The 11,516-nt window shown below is 49.4% G+C and overlaps 1 pseudogene; it reads left to right on the forward strand.

Annotated features, from left to right (window-relative positions):
• The first annotated feature begins 3,033 nt into the window (after positions 1–3,033).
• On the forward strand, positions 3,034–9,251 carry LOC143638120 (putative serine protease 47 pseudogene; annotated as a pseudogene).
• The last annotated feature ends 2,265 nt before the right edge of the window (positions 9,252–11,516 follow it).

An 11,516-nucleotide genomic window follows, 5' to 3' on the forward strand; every position in this document is an offset into this window, starting at 1 on the left:
TGGAGGGAAAGACCTGCATCTGAAGCAGGTTAGAACCTCACAGCCTCAGAAGAGGAAGTGCAAGGCACCAGGCAACTCGAAGAAGAAAAGGAGGCTCTATGGACAGTAGGGCTGGTGGGTGGCCTCTGGGGTGCCTGCCCCTCAGGCCAGGTCTCACCCTTGCTTCATTCTGCATGCAAGGGGTTCCTCCTCACTCAGGATGGCTCCTGCCAGTCCTCGGGACAGGGAAGGGGATTGGGAAAGGGGAGGGCAGAGGGAGACTACTGAGAGGGAGGGGGTGGGATGTTCAAGCCTGGAGGGAGGTGGGACCTTGTTGGCCTTGTGTCACTGGGAATAAAGGCAGATTTGTAGAAAAACTCTTCTCAGGCTGCTACTTCTGCCATAGAGTCTGCGTAGCACCATGCAGTGAGAACTGAGAGGAGGAGGTAACTGCAGATGCCAGGCATCAGGGTGCACAAGTGTCCGTCCACTAGGTCTTGCTTCCGAATTGGGACTGGTCCTTCCACTGATCCTGGGAGAAAAGAGCCAACAAGCTCCCAGAACCCCACTCATCACCCCATTGAAAAGGGGTCACTCGGTTTAGGGGATCTTGTCTCTGCATCCCTTCACGATCTGTGTCCCTTAAACATCTCTCTTACCAATCATCTGAGGGCCTGACTAGGAGGATCACGAAGAGCCAAAGCGTGTCTCCCTTGGTGTTGGCAGCTCTGAAGTCTGAGGACTGACTGCTGGCTCCTCTCAGATCTTAGTGTTAACAGCCCTGAAGTTCAATGTCAGTGACCCTCAGCCTCTAGTGGCAGCGGCTCTCCTGTTGCTTTCCTGGAGGCAGTAGCCAGCCACTTCCAACACCTCCCTGGAGGTCATCTGATGGCCAGACCTAGCAGCTCCTGTAGCTGTCCCCTGTCTGGGTCACTCTCTGTGCTCACCACCCTCAGGTTGACCTGCCCAGTTTGCCACTTTTCAGTGCAACCAACTTGACCTGCTCCAGTTGAGATGAGAGGCATGAACATGAACTCTCCCCCTCCCTAAGAGCCTTCATTAGGACTCATGCTGCTGCAGAAGGGGAAGAGGTAGAGGGACTGTCTGCATCAGGAGATGGGGAAGGAATCTTATTTGAACGAAAAAGGTGAACTCAGGCATGCACAGTGTCCTTCCAGATACCCACAGTCTTTCTCCATAGGCACAGGCAGGGGAGGGGCTCCCTGCACACCAGACTGGGGACCACTGAAGGGCCCCAAAGGGGTGGAGTCATCTAGAGCCACTCCACTACAGGGTGGAATCACCAGGGAGGACCTGTATGGAAACAAAAGGCTCGAGTACTGTGAGGCATTGTGGCAGCCATGAGCGTCACAGGCAGGGGCACAATTGTTTATCAAGGGCCTCTTGTCAGCTCTGGGCCCTCTTGACTCATTTGGATGGAGGGCTGCTTTGGGCTCTGGGTCCCCCTGGGCCTTTAGTCAGGTTTCTACAAGTAAGCCTGGAAGCAGTGTTATTGTTTAGACAGCTTCTTTCTCCTCCCATGAATGATGCTGGACAGTGAGTGTGGACTGATCCCCAGCATGGCCATCGTCTTCCTGAGTAGATGGCCTGATGAGAGGACAAGGCCTGGCTTCTAGGGGAAGAAGTCACAGCACCCTAGGGAAACGTCACCTGTCACCACCAGCAAGACCCACTCCCCCAAATACTGATGTGCTCTGCTTTCTGACGGTGACCACAGGGGCTGGCCCCTTGTGGATGGATGCCCTTTGTTAGCTGCACCTTCATTGAAACTCAGTTGAAGAAGCTCCTCCTGGTCTCTCTGCACGCGGTAGGGTTGGTCAGAGTCTCCTGTTTCCCGGGACCTTGGCCAGCCTGTGCCATGCTAGTCAACAGCTGAGCCGTGGTCTGCTAACATCTTAAAATTTTTGCTTTAGCTCATTACAAAAAACTTTAGGAAGACCTTCTCATGGCACACATCACTCAACAAGTATTAGAATTCTAAGGTTTTCAGTAGACTTTCGTAGACTTTGCCTCAATATCAGCAATAAATTCATAGACACAGGGAGAAGGGCAGACCTGAGGGAAGGGGTCTATACAGATTCTGTAACATAGGGGGCAGTTAGGAGGAGCCTTAGGGACGGCCATCAAAGAGGAATCAGTTCCATGGAGTGGGTAGGAGGCCTTCCGGGTAGAGAGCTGTGTGAACAAAGCCATGAAGTCTCTTGATTCTCTTCAAAACAAAAGAAAGCTGCAATTTGGGGCACTTTTTCTTTGCATAAGAAATTTGTTGTGAACACTTACCACTTAGTGGAATAGAAACCCTTAGGGAGTGGCAGTAGAGTTTTTTAGGCCTAGGGATATGTCAGAGGTAGACATTGGAAGAGACATCTGATGTATGAGTCAGCTTTTTGTAACTAAGACAAAATACCTGGGAAAACCAAGTTATAAAGAGGAAATTTATTTTATGTCATGGTTTCACAGGTTTGTACTTCTGTTACATGTAACTTGGACACATTGCTTGTAGGAGGCCTGTGGGAGAACAGTACACCACAGCAGGCGCACAAGGTGGAGGAGTCCTTTTTACCTCATGGCATAAAGGAAGCAAATGGGGGGACATGGTCCTAACATCACGTCCAGAGCACACCCCCAATTCCTAGGCTCTGCTGTTTAAAGGTTCTGCCATCTCCTGATAGTGCCACAGGCCAGCACCCAGGCCTTTTGCACATGAACTTTTGGGAGTCATTTAAGATCTGAACCATACCACTGGTAATGGTCCAGAGCTCCTCCTAGGAAAGTAAGAGGGTTTGATCTGAGGCACCCGTTAGTACCCTTCCAGCACCAGGATTCTCAGCTCCTCCAGTTCTAGGAGGTGGTGGGAGGCCCTACGTCCTGAGGTTGTGAGTTGAGTGTTCATCAACCTGGAGGGAGAAGGCTCCTGAGTGTTAGAAGGGAGGAGACAAAGCTGCCTGGAATCAGGGCAGGAGGAGGGGTCCAGAGCAGTGTGGGCAGTGGGATGAGGATGCAGGAAGAGTGGGGGCCCCAGAATCAGAGACGATGCTGATAATTGGCCCTTCCTCCTTCAGCAAATCCCAGGCACCACAGGACTACGAGGTCCTCCTGGGGAATACCCAGCTGTACCAGCACACCCAGCACACCCAGAAGATGCTCGTGAACCAGATTATCACCCATCCGGACTTTGAGAAGCTCTATGTCTTCGGGAGTGACATTGCCATGTTGCAGCTGCTCCCGCCTGTGAACTTCACACCCTACATGGTCCCTGTCTGCCTCCCGCATGCAGACACGCAGCTGCCCAGTCAAACGTCCTGTTGGATAACTGGCTGGGGAAGGCTCTCCGAGAAGAGTGAGGGGGCCTGGGAGAGCAGGAAGGGAAATGAAGGACAGGAGGAGGTGTCAGGGCAACAGGAGAGGGGTGGCTCAGCCAGGCAAGAGGCCCTGGCTGGTTTCTGAAGCCCCTGGACTTGACCCCTGATGACCTGACTTTTCCTTGCTCTCTCAGATGAGGACGGGCAAGTGCTACATCCCTTTTAGTATTGAAAGTGTATGATTCTGTGCTTCAGAGTTCTGTGTGGCCCAGTCCCTGAATATTGGGGATCCTTAACAACTGGAATCCAGAATCTGGGTTGTTGGAGTCTTTGTGGCTTTTGATTCAAGTGTTTAATCAGCCAAGGTTTGGGATGACTTGAATGAACTCAGAAGCTGTTCCTAGGGGCTGTCTCCTTCTAGGTTGTGAGTTGGCTTTCCATTACTGTAAAAACAAAGAAAAAAAAAACTTGCCTGAGATAATCACCTGAAAGAAAGGAAAGGCTTATTGTGACTCGTTGTTTCTGACATGACATCGGGATGATGTTACATCATGGAGCTTGCTGTGAAGCAGTGCTGCTCAGGAAGCAGAGAGCCAGAGGAGGGGCCGGGTTCCTGACATCCCCTTTAAGGGCACACCTCCAGTGACCTACCCTCCTCCTGTACACCCCATTCCTTAAAGGTTCCAGCACCTCCCAATAGTGTCACCGGTTGTGGCCAAACTTTAAACACACAGGCCTTTGAGAATCCTTGGAAAGGTGCCTGGGAAAAGTGGTGAGTCACATGTGGCATCTGACCTCAGAGCCTGCATGATGAAGTCAGAGTGATCCCACCTTAGGAATGGTTGATGTCTATGAGCTCACCTAGCTCTTATCTTGTCCACTTCATATTCTTGTCATGTGAACTGCATAAAGGAGAAAGCTTTGGGGTTTTGAGTTGCCTTGTCAGATTGAAAGAAGAGAATTATAGACAAAAGCTTATGCCTGGATGATTTAATAAAGAAAGGATTGTTTATGGCTTGGGGGAAATGCTTCTGGTGTACTTTCAATACAAGAAAGAACAGAACACGTTTGTAATTATCCATGGGGTCAGCATTTGGTGCTGTGTCTCTCAACAGAGGTGCTGTAAGTGTTTTGGATAGAACATGTCTTCAGTGAGTTCTCTGCCCACAAGCCTAACACCTACCCACCCAGTGTTACGGACACTCCCTAGTCATGGGATGGCCAGCCCCAGCATACATACCCACCCAGTGTTAGGGACACTCCCTAGTCATGGGATGGCCAGACCCAGCATACATACCCACCCAGTGTTAGGGACACTCCCTAGTCATGGGATGGCCAGCCCCAGCATACATACCCACCCAGTGTTAGGGACACTCCCTAGTCATGGGATGGCCAGACCCAGCATACATACCCACCCAGTGTTAGGGACACTCCCTAGTCATGGGATGGCCAGCCCCAGCATACATACCCACCCAGTGTTAGGGACACCCCCTAGTCATGGGATGGCCAGCCCCAGCATACATACCCACCCAGTGTTAGGGACACCCCCTAGTCATGGGATGGCCAGCCCCAGCATACATACCCACCCAGTGTTAGGGACACCCCCTAGTCATGGGATGGCCAGCCCCAGCATACATACCCACCCAGTGTTAGGGACACCCCCTAGTCATGGGATGGCCAGCCCCAGCATACACACCCACCCAGTGTGAGGAACACCCCCTACTCATGGGATGGCCAGACCCAGCATACACACCCACCCAGTGTGAGGAACACTCCCTAGTCATGGGATGGCCAGCCCCCAGCACACATATGTGTACAAACACATTCTGGTTCTTCCTTGAAGGCAAGATCCAAGTCTTGTTTTAATGTTCCAGACAGTGTCCCAAGGTACCTGGTAGGAACTCCACTGCTCTTTTCCACCCGGGCACAGTAAATCTCTGTTTCCTGCCTGTTGACTCCAAATTTCTCTCCCATTTTCCATCCTGTGTACTTCCACTCAAGTCCCCACATGATGCCCTATTATGGCACATAGAATAAAATGTAAACTCCCCACTTTGGCTATAAGGCTGTACCCAATATCAGTGCTCTGCCTCTTCTCTGCCTCAGCTCCTCCTGCATCCCTCACATATCTGATACCTAGCAGCACAGTCCCCTTTGCTCCTCCTGAGCAAGGCCACCTCCATCCCTAGACCTTTTGCTTTGCTATTTTCCCTGTCTAGCTTTCTTTCCCCTCTGCTCTTTGCGTGACTGCTTTCTTCTTGACATTTACAGCTCAGCTCAGCTACTCCCAGTTTTACTCGATCATGTGAGCTATTTTGAAATAGGCAATCTCTACTGTCATCTCCCTGTTCCATTTGGTCATTAGCACTTAACAGTTTGTGCATTTACCTTACTTGCTCTGTCTCTTCCAACTCAAAATGTCAACCTATACCTCAGTGTGTAAAATATGCCTAGCACAGGACAAGTGAATAGATAAATGATTGGGTGAGAGGATGGATGAACGGATTGACAGATGGGAGGATGAATGTGGAATTGGATGGGAAGATGAATGGATGGATGGATGGATGGATGGGTGAAGTGGGTGGATGGGTGGTCATATGTGTTAGTGGATGGGGAGAAGGAAGAAAGAATGGAGAGATTGATGGGAGTAGATGGAAGAATGAGTGTGGGAAGATGGGTAGATGGATGGAGGAATGGGTGAATGAGTGGATGTGTGGGTGGGCAGGTCAGTGGATAAAGAGAAGGCAAAAAGGTGAGTAATGGATGGGTAGAGAGTAGACTGAATGGTTCATGAGAGGATAGGTGGGTGAGTGAATGGTTGCTGAACTCCAGGGAGTGGAGTCAGTAATTAGTGGGATTTGCCACTTTGTAGAATAGGAAAGGTTGTTCTGTTGTTGGAGGAATAGGCTACGTATGTGGACAGCTTTGAGAAAAAGATGGGGGGCTTAGCATGGGTGGGTGGAAGACTGAACCAAGGTTTGAAACCCATGCTTGAGAGTAGTGGTGAGCGTCAGGCAGAGTGGGGGTTCTGAGTCGTCTGGATTTCTTTGCTAAGGCACAGTGCATGTCACTCACCTCCTTCTCATTTTCACAGAGCCGTTGTTACCGCCCTACTCTCTCCAGGAAGCTAAGGTGAGTCTTATGAATAGCACGATCTGCAATACCTTCTATGGGCAAACACCTGGAGAAGGCAGCAACTACTCTGTGCAGGAGGAGATGCTGTGTGTGGGGGACTTCTCAACAGGAAAGGCCATCTGCCAAGTAAGTAAGGTCGGGCTCTGCTGCTCTCTTGCCTGTTCTGCTGGCCTCAGTTTCCCCTGGAGGGCCTGTGTTGGCCTCAACTGTCTTTGTGGAGACCCCAGACTTCCTTCCTTCTACATATTTTCTGTGGGCTCTATTCCTCATCAGCTTTCCTTCAGACCAGCACCTTCCTCAGCCCATCCCAGCACAAAGCTGTCTGCTGTGAGGACCCTCAACAGTATCCATTTTAGTTGCCTGTTTTAAACTTTGATGTGTAGCATATACACAGGATGAGTTATTTGTTAAGTGTAAGGCATGATGACTTTTCTGACGTTGATGCAACCTGTTACCAGCCCTCCCCACAACTCTCCATTCCCTTCTTGTCCCTAACCAGCAAATTTCCTTTTAGTCTTTGGAATTGATTCTGAATTTTCTGCACACAGGATTTACAGTTGGCTTTCTTCTGTATTTTAACATTATATTTGTACCCAGGGTTTTTATTGTAAGTTCATATCAGCTTTCTAATCATCAAAAAATAAAGGGTAAGCCAGAATTGGGGGGGCATCTGGTCACCTGGTGTGTTGGAGTACACCTGTAAGCCCAGTGGCTCCAGGAGGTTGACTGCAAATTCATGCCAAGCCTCAGCAATTTAGTGAGACATTTTGCAACTTAGGGAGACTGTTTTCATATTAAAAATAAAAGAAAGTGTGGATGTGGAACAGTCATGAAAAGCCCATGGATTCAGTCCCTGGTAATAAAAAATAATATTGATATCTGGTTGGTAGTATACAAAAGTGCCAACGTCATAGAAAAGAAGGAATGAATGAGACTAAAGAAGGTTAATAAAACTTGGTATTTAAAGATAATATGGGATCCTGGATTGGATCTTGGAATAGAATAGGGATATTTGGGGGCTGAGGCTCAGTGGAAGAGTGCTCACCCACCATGTGTGAGGAGCTGGGTTGGGTTTGATCCTCAGCACCACATAAAAATAAAGAAAATAAACATATTGTGTCCAACTACAACTAAGAAAAAAAATTTAAAAAAAGAATAGGGATATTCGTACATAGTGAAATCTGAATATTTATTTAATAATATTGTACCATCTCTACTTCCTTGGTTTAAGTATTTGTACCATGGTTATGTAAGATGTTAACACTAGAGGAAGCTAGGTGCAGGGTATGTAGATCCTCTATAGTATCCTGCAAATCTAGCCTAATCCTACTTTATTTCAAAATGGAAAGATTTGAAAAGATTGAAATAAACCCTTTACCAGAGAGTTCAATTAGATGTCAAACAAGCAAATGAAAAAACCTCTCAATATTGTCAGGCACTGAAGAAACACAAACTCAAACACCAGTGAGATGCCTCTACACATTAATTAGATGGCTGAATTCAAATGACTGGCCACGTCAATTGTTGACAAGGATGTGAAGCAACTGGAACCCTCAACATACCCGAATGGTAGCATTGTAATCTGGTGCAAATATTCTGAAAACAATTTTGTAAAAAGCTGCATACACTTCTGCCATACAACCCAGACATAGTAATGTTAGGTATTTACCCAGGAGAAGTGAAAGCAAGACATGTAGATGTCCAAGAAAGACATCTATGTGACTACAAGACAACTCACAGCAGGTTTCTTGGGTAATAATTCAAAACAAGGAAAGAGTTAAAAGATCAGTAGCAGGCTAATGAACAAATAAACTAAGGAATATCCCTACACTAGTGCACTACTCAGCAATAAACAGGAATAAATTATGGTGCACACAGCTACCCAGGTGTGCTACTAAATAACTGTCCTGGGGCTAAATGATTGTAATAGCATACTGGCCCGCCACGTATGAGGGTCTTGTTTTTCATCCTCAGGACTGAAAAAAAGAAAAAGAAATAGAAGAAAACAATCTTTAGTGAAAAACACCAGATAAAAATAGGAGTACAACTTGTGTGATTCTGTTCCTACAAAATTCTAGGAAGTTGGATACTCAGTGAAGAAACAGGCAGTATGGGTGCCCCCTGCTGCTCAGGGTCACAGAGCCAGGGTCTGCACAGAGGTGACAGCTGACCCGGCCTGCTCTAGGCCATTCTGTGCATAGAGCTGTCCATCCCGGCCTCACAATATGTGCTGCCCTGGGCCACCAGGAGCTCAGGCACGGGGGCTGGAGAGAGGGGCTGTGTACTGATGGATTTGGAAACGTGGTCTCCACTGGGAGGGACCGTCTCAGGGGCTTCTTGCTGCTTCATTCTGGTGCCCCTCATTGGGGGATTGAACTGATGGGCCTTCCCTAGGGCCCTGATTCAGATAGTGGCAGCCCAGGGCCTCCAACCTTGTCACCTGGCATTTCTGCCCCCACTCAGCCCCCATACTAACTCCTCTCTCTCTTTCCTCAGGGTGATTCTGGGGGTCCTCTTGTCTGCTATGGCCCCAATGCCTGGGTCCTGGTAGGCCTGGCCAGCTGGGGCCTGGACTGCAGGCATCCTATCTACCCCAGCATCTTCACCAGGGTTGCCTACTTCATTGACTGGATCAGTAAAGTCAGGAAGCGGAGTTCTCTGCCAGACTCTCCGCCCGACCCTCCTCCCACAGCCTTTCCATCCCGGCCTCTGAGAGCTTCCGGCTGCCCCGGGCCCTGGGACACGCTCATGTGCACACAGACCTGGCTCCTTCTGCCATTTATCCTCATGTTACAGCAGCAGGTCCCTGGGTGACTGTCAGGGCCCTACATATTTCCTCTGCCCAGGCCCCCGGCCTCTTGCTGCAGCTTCTCTCACTCAAGTCTAAACAGCTCCTTTCCTCGGCTTCCCTGTCCATCATCTGCCACTCCCAAAGCCATGTTCAGCAAACCAACCCAATAAAAGACGCATCCTGCTGTTCCTCTGGCTGTGCTGCTTCTGTCCCTCAGGGCTCTCCTTTCCCTTCCACTTGGTCATCTGACTTCCAGAAGGAAGAGGAAGGGGTCTTGTTAGGAATCTTCAGCCAAGGGGCCCCTGGGCAGAAAGCACTGCCATAGGGTGGACTATGAGGAAGTTGGGGAGCCAGGCTGCTTTGCAAGCAGCGATCATGGTCTGTCTACCCTGGCTGACTGCTCCCACCCTGGGGAGCACCGGATTGTTCAGAGAAGGCCAGGCTCTACCCCTGGTGTCCAAGTGTAAGGCGGCAGTGCTTCCCTCAGGAGATGTGCAGCACTCCTGGAGTTTGGAGGAGGAATAGCCAGGAACCAGTGGACCTGAGGGATGATGGCTGGTCCTGTCCTGTAGCCAGAGGTCTCTCAGATTTCGGTGGTGAGGGCTGGAATCTGGTCAAGAAGCAGAGAGGAGGCCCTGATGCCAGACTGAAAGCTCATCCTCATAAGGCAGCGATTTTCAGAGCTCTGCCCCCTTCTTGACACCTGGTGTGCTTTGCATCTGCATCTACAGGATGCATTCAGCATGTATACAGGGATTGACTCACTGTCCACTTCCCCAGCCCCAGTCACCCATGAACATGGTACCTGTTGTCTAAGGTCCAGGGTACACCTACCCCTGTGTCCACGTGCCTCTTGTGGTTGGATCCCAGTGTCACCTTGTTGATGTAGCTGATCCTATACTAGGGGTCCAGTAATAAGTTCCAAAGTAGTGTGGCTGTCTTTCCCCAAAATATGCTGGACACAGGTTTTGATGCAGCCAGCAGGAACCCAGAGGCCTCACAAACCCACCCCAATGTTCAGATCCCTTGTTGAAAGGGAGAGCTTTTATTTAGCAGATGGTCACATAAACTGGACACCATTTATGGGTTTCAGTGGTAAATGTTTCCTACACTGATATTTCTCAAATTTCCTGGACCCTTACTGACAGGAGAATGGATGAACTCTCATGAACGTTAGCAATAGGACTTCCCTGTCTTTGACCTTCTGAAGGCTCAGCAATGGCCTTTCCAGTGTGAAGACACTGTAGGAGCTTTAAGTACAATCCTGGCCTTTGACCAGAGCACCTCTACTAAAGTAGAACTCTGGAAGACTGTATAACCACCATCTTTGCTGGGTCTTGGAGCTCCATACTCTATGGAAGGTAGAAGACAAGAGCTTTCCATCTGGTAACAAAACAGGTGATCTCACCCAACAGGACTGCTCAGAACTGTGGTCTGCATGTGAGTCATTTGCACAGCATGTGGTCCATGCATCTTCTCCACAGGGTCAGGGGAGCTTGGGTGGTTCAGTGCTGAGTACCACCTTCTGTTGGTGCTATGGAAACCTCAGGCTGGCTGGTGCTGGGGACCTGGGAATTGTCTTTCCTGTTGCAGGGGCTGGGAGATTCTCTGATCCGTGGGCATTCTCACACTCTAAACCAAGAGATCTCAACTCACACCTAGTCCACACAACAGATCCACCAAATATCAGCTTCAGCCAGAGTGGTTTCTCTTAAGTACTCAGTGTCATTTATTTTGAATGGTGAGCTGAAGCATATAAGGTTCAGAAACTACTTGAGATGTTATAGGAAGCAAGTAGTGGCAGAGGAATGTAAGTCCAATACCACTTTGAAAGAGTTTGAAGGCCTTTTTTCCCTCTCCCATAGGCTGCCCTAACCCAGCCTCAATCACCCAGGAGAAACTTTTTCTGACCCGTCCCAAATGTGAGCTCCAGATACTGCCTTCAAGAGAGGGAGTGACTGGGTGGGCCTGGAGCAGGGTTTCAAGCTGCCTTATTGGGAGAGCATTATCAGGAGGAAGGACTTGAAATTCTTTGATCAGGGCCTCTCTACCCTCACAGGTGGTGCAAGGACCCAGGCTACTGCTCATTGGAAGACCAACTGTAGAAGAGCTATGGAGGGCAAGAAGGGAGCCAGGGTCAGTTGGAGATGCTGCGTCCAGCCTGGAACAGAAGGAGCTTGGAAGTCCTCACTCCCACTCTCAAAAGAGGAAGGCTGGACAAACAGAACACCCACAGCTCTTCTTAGATCCCTCAGAGAATTGAGGTCCCCGGCAAACTGTGACCCTCA

Source organism: Callospermophilus lateralis, chromosome 17 (genome assembly GCF_048772815.1).
Source record: "Callospermophilus lateralis isolate mCalLat2 chromosome 17, mCalLat2.hap1, whole genome shotgun sequence".
NCBI classification, from domain to species: domain Eukaryota; kingdom Metazoa; phylum Chordata; class Mammalia; order Rodentia; family Sciuridae; genus Callospermophilus; species Callospermophilus lateralis.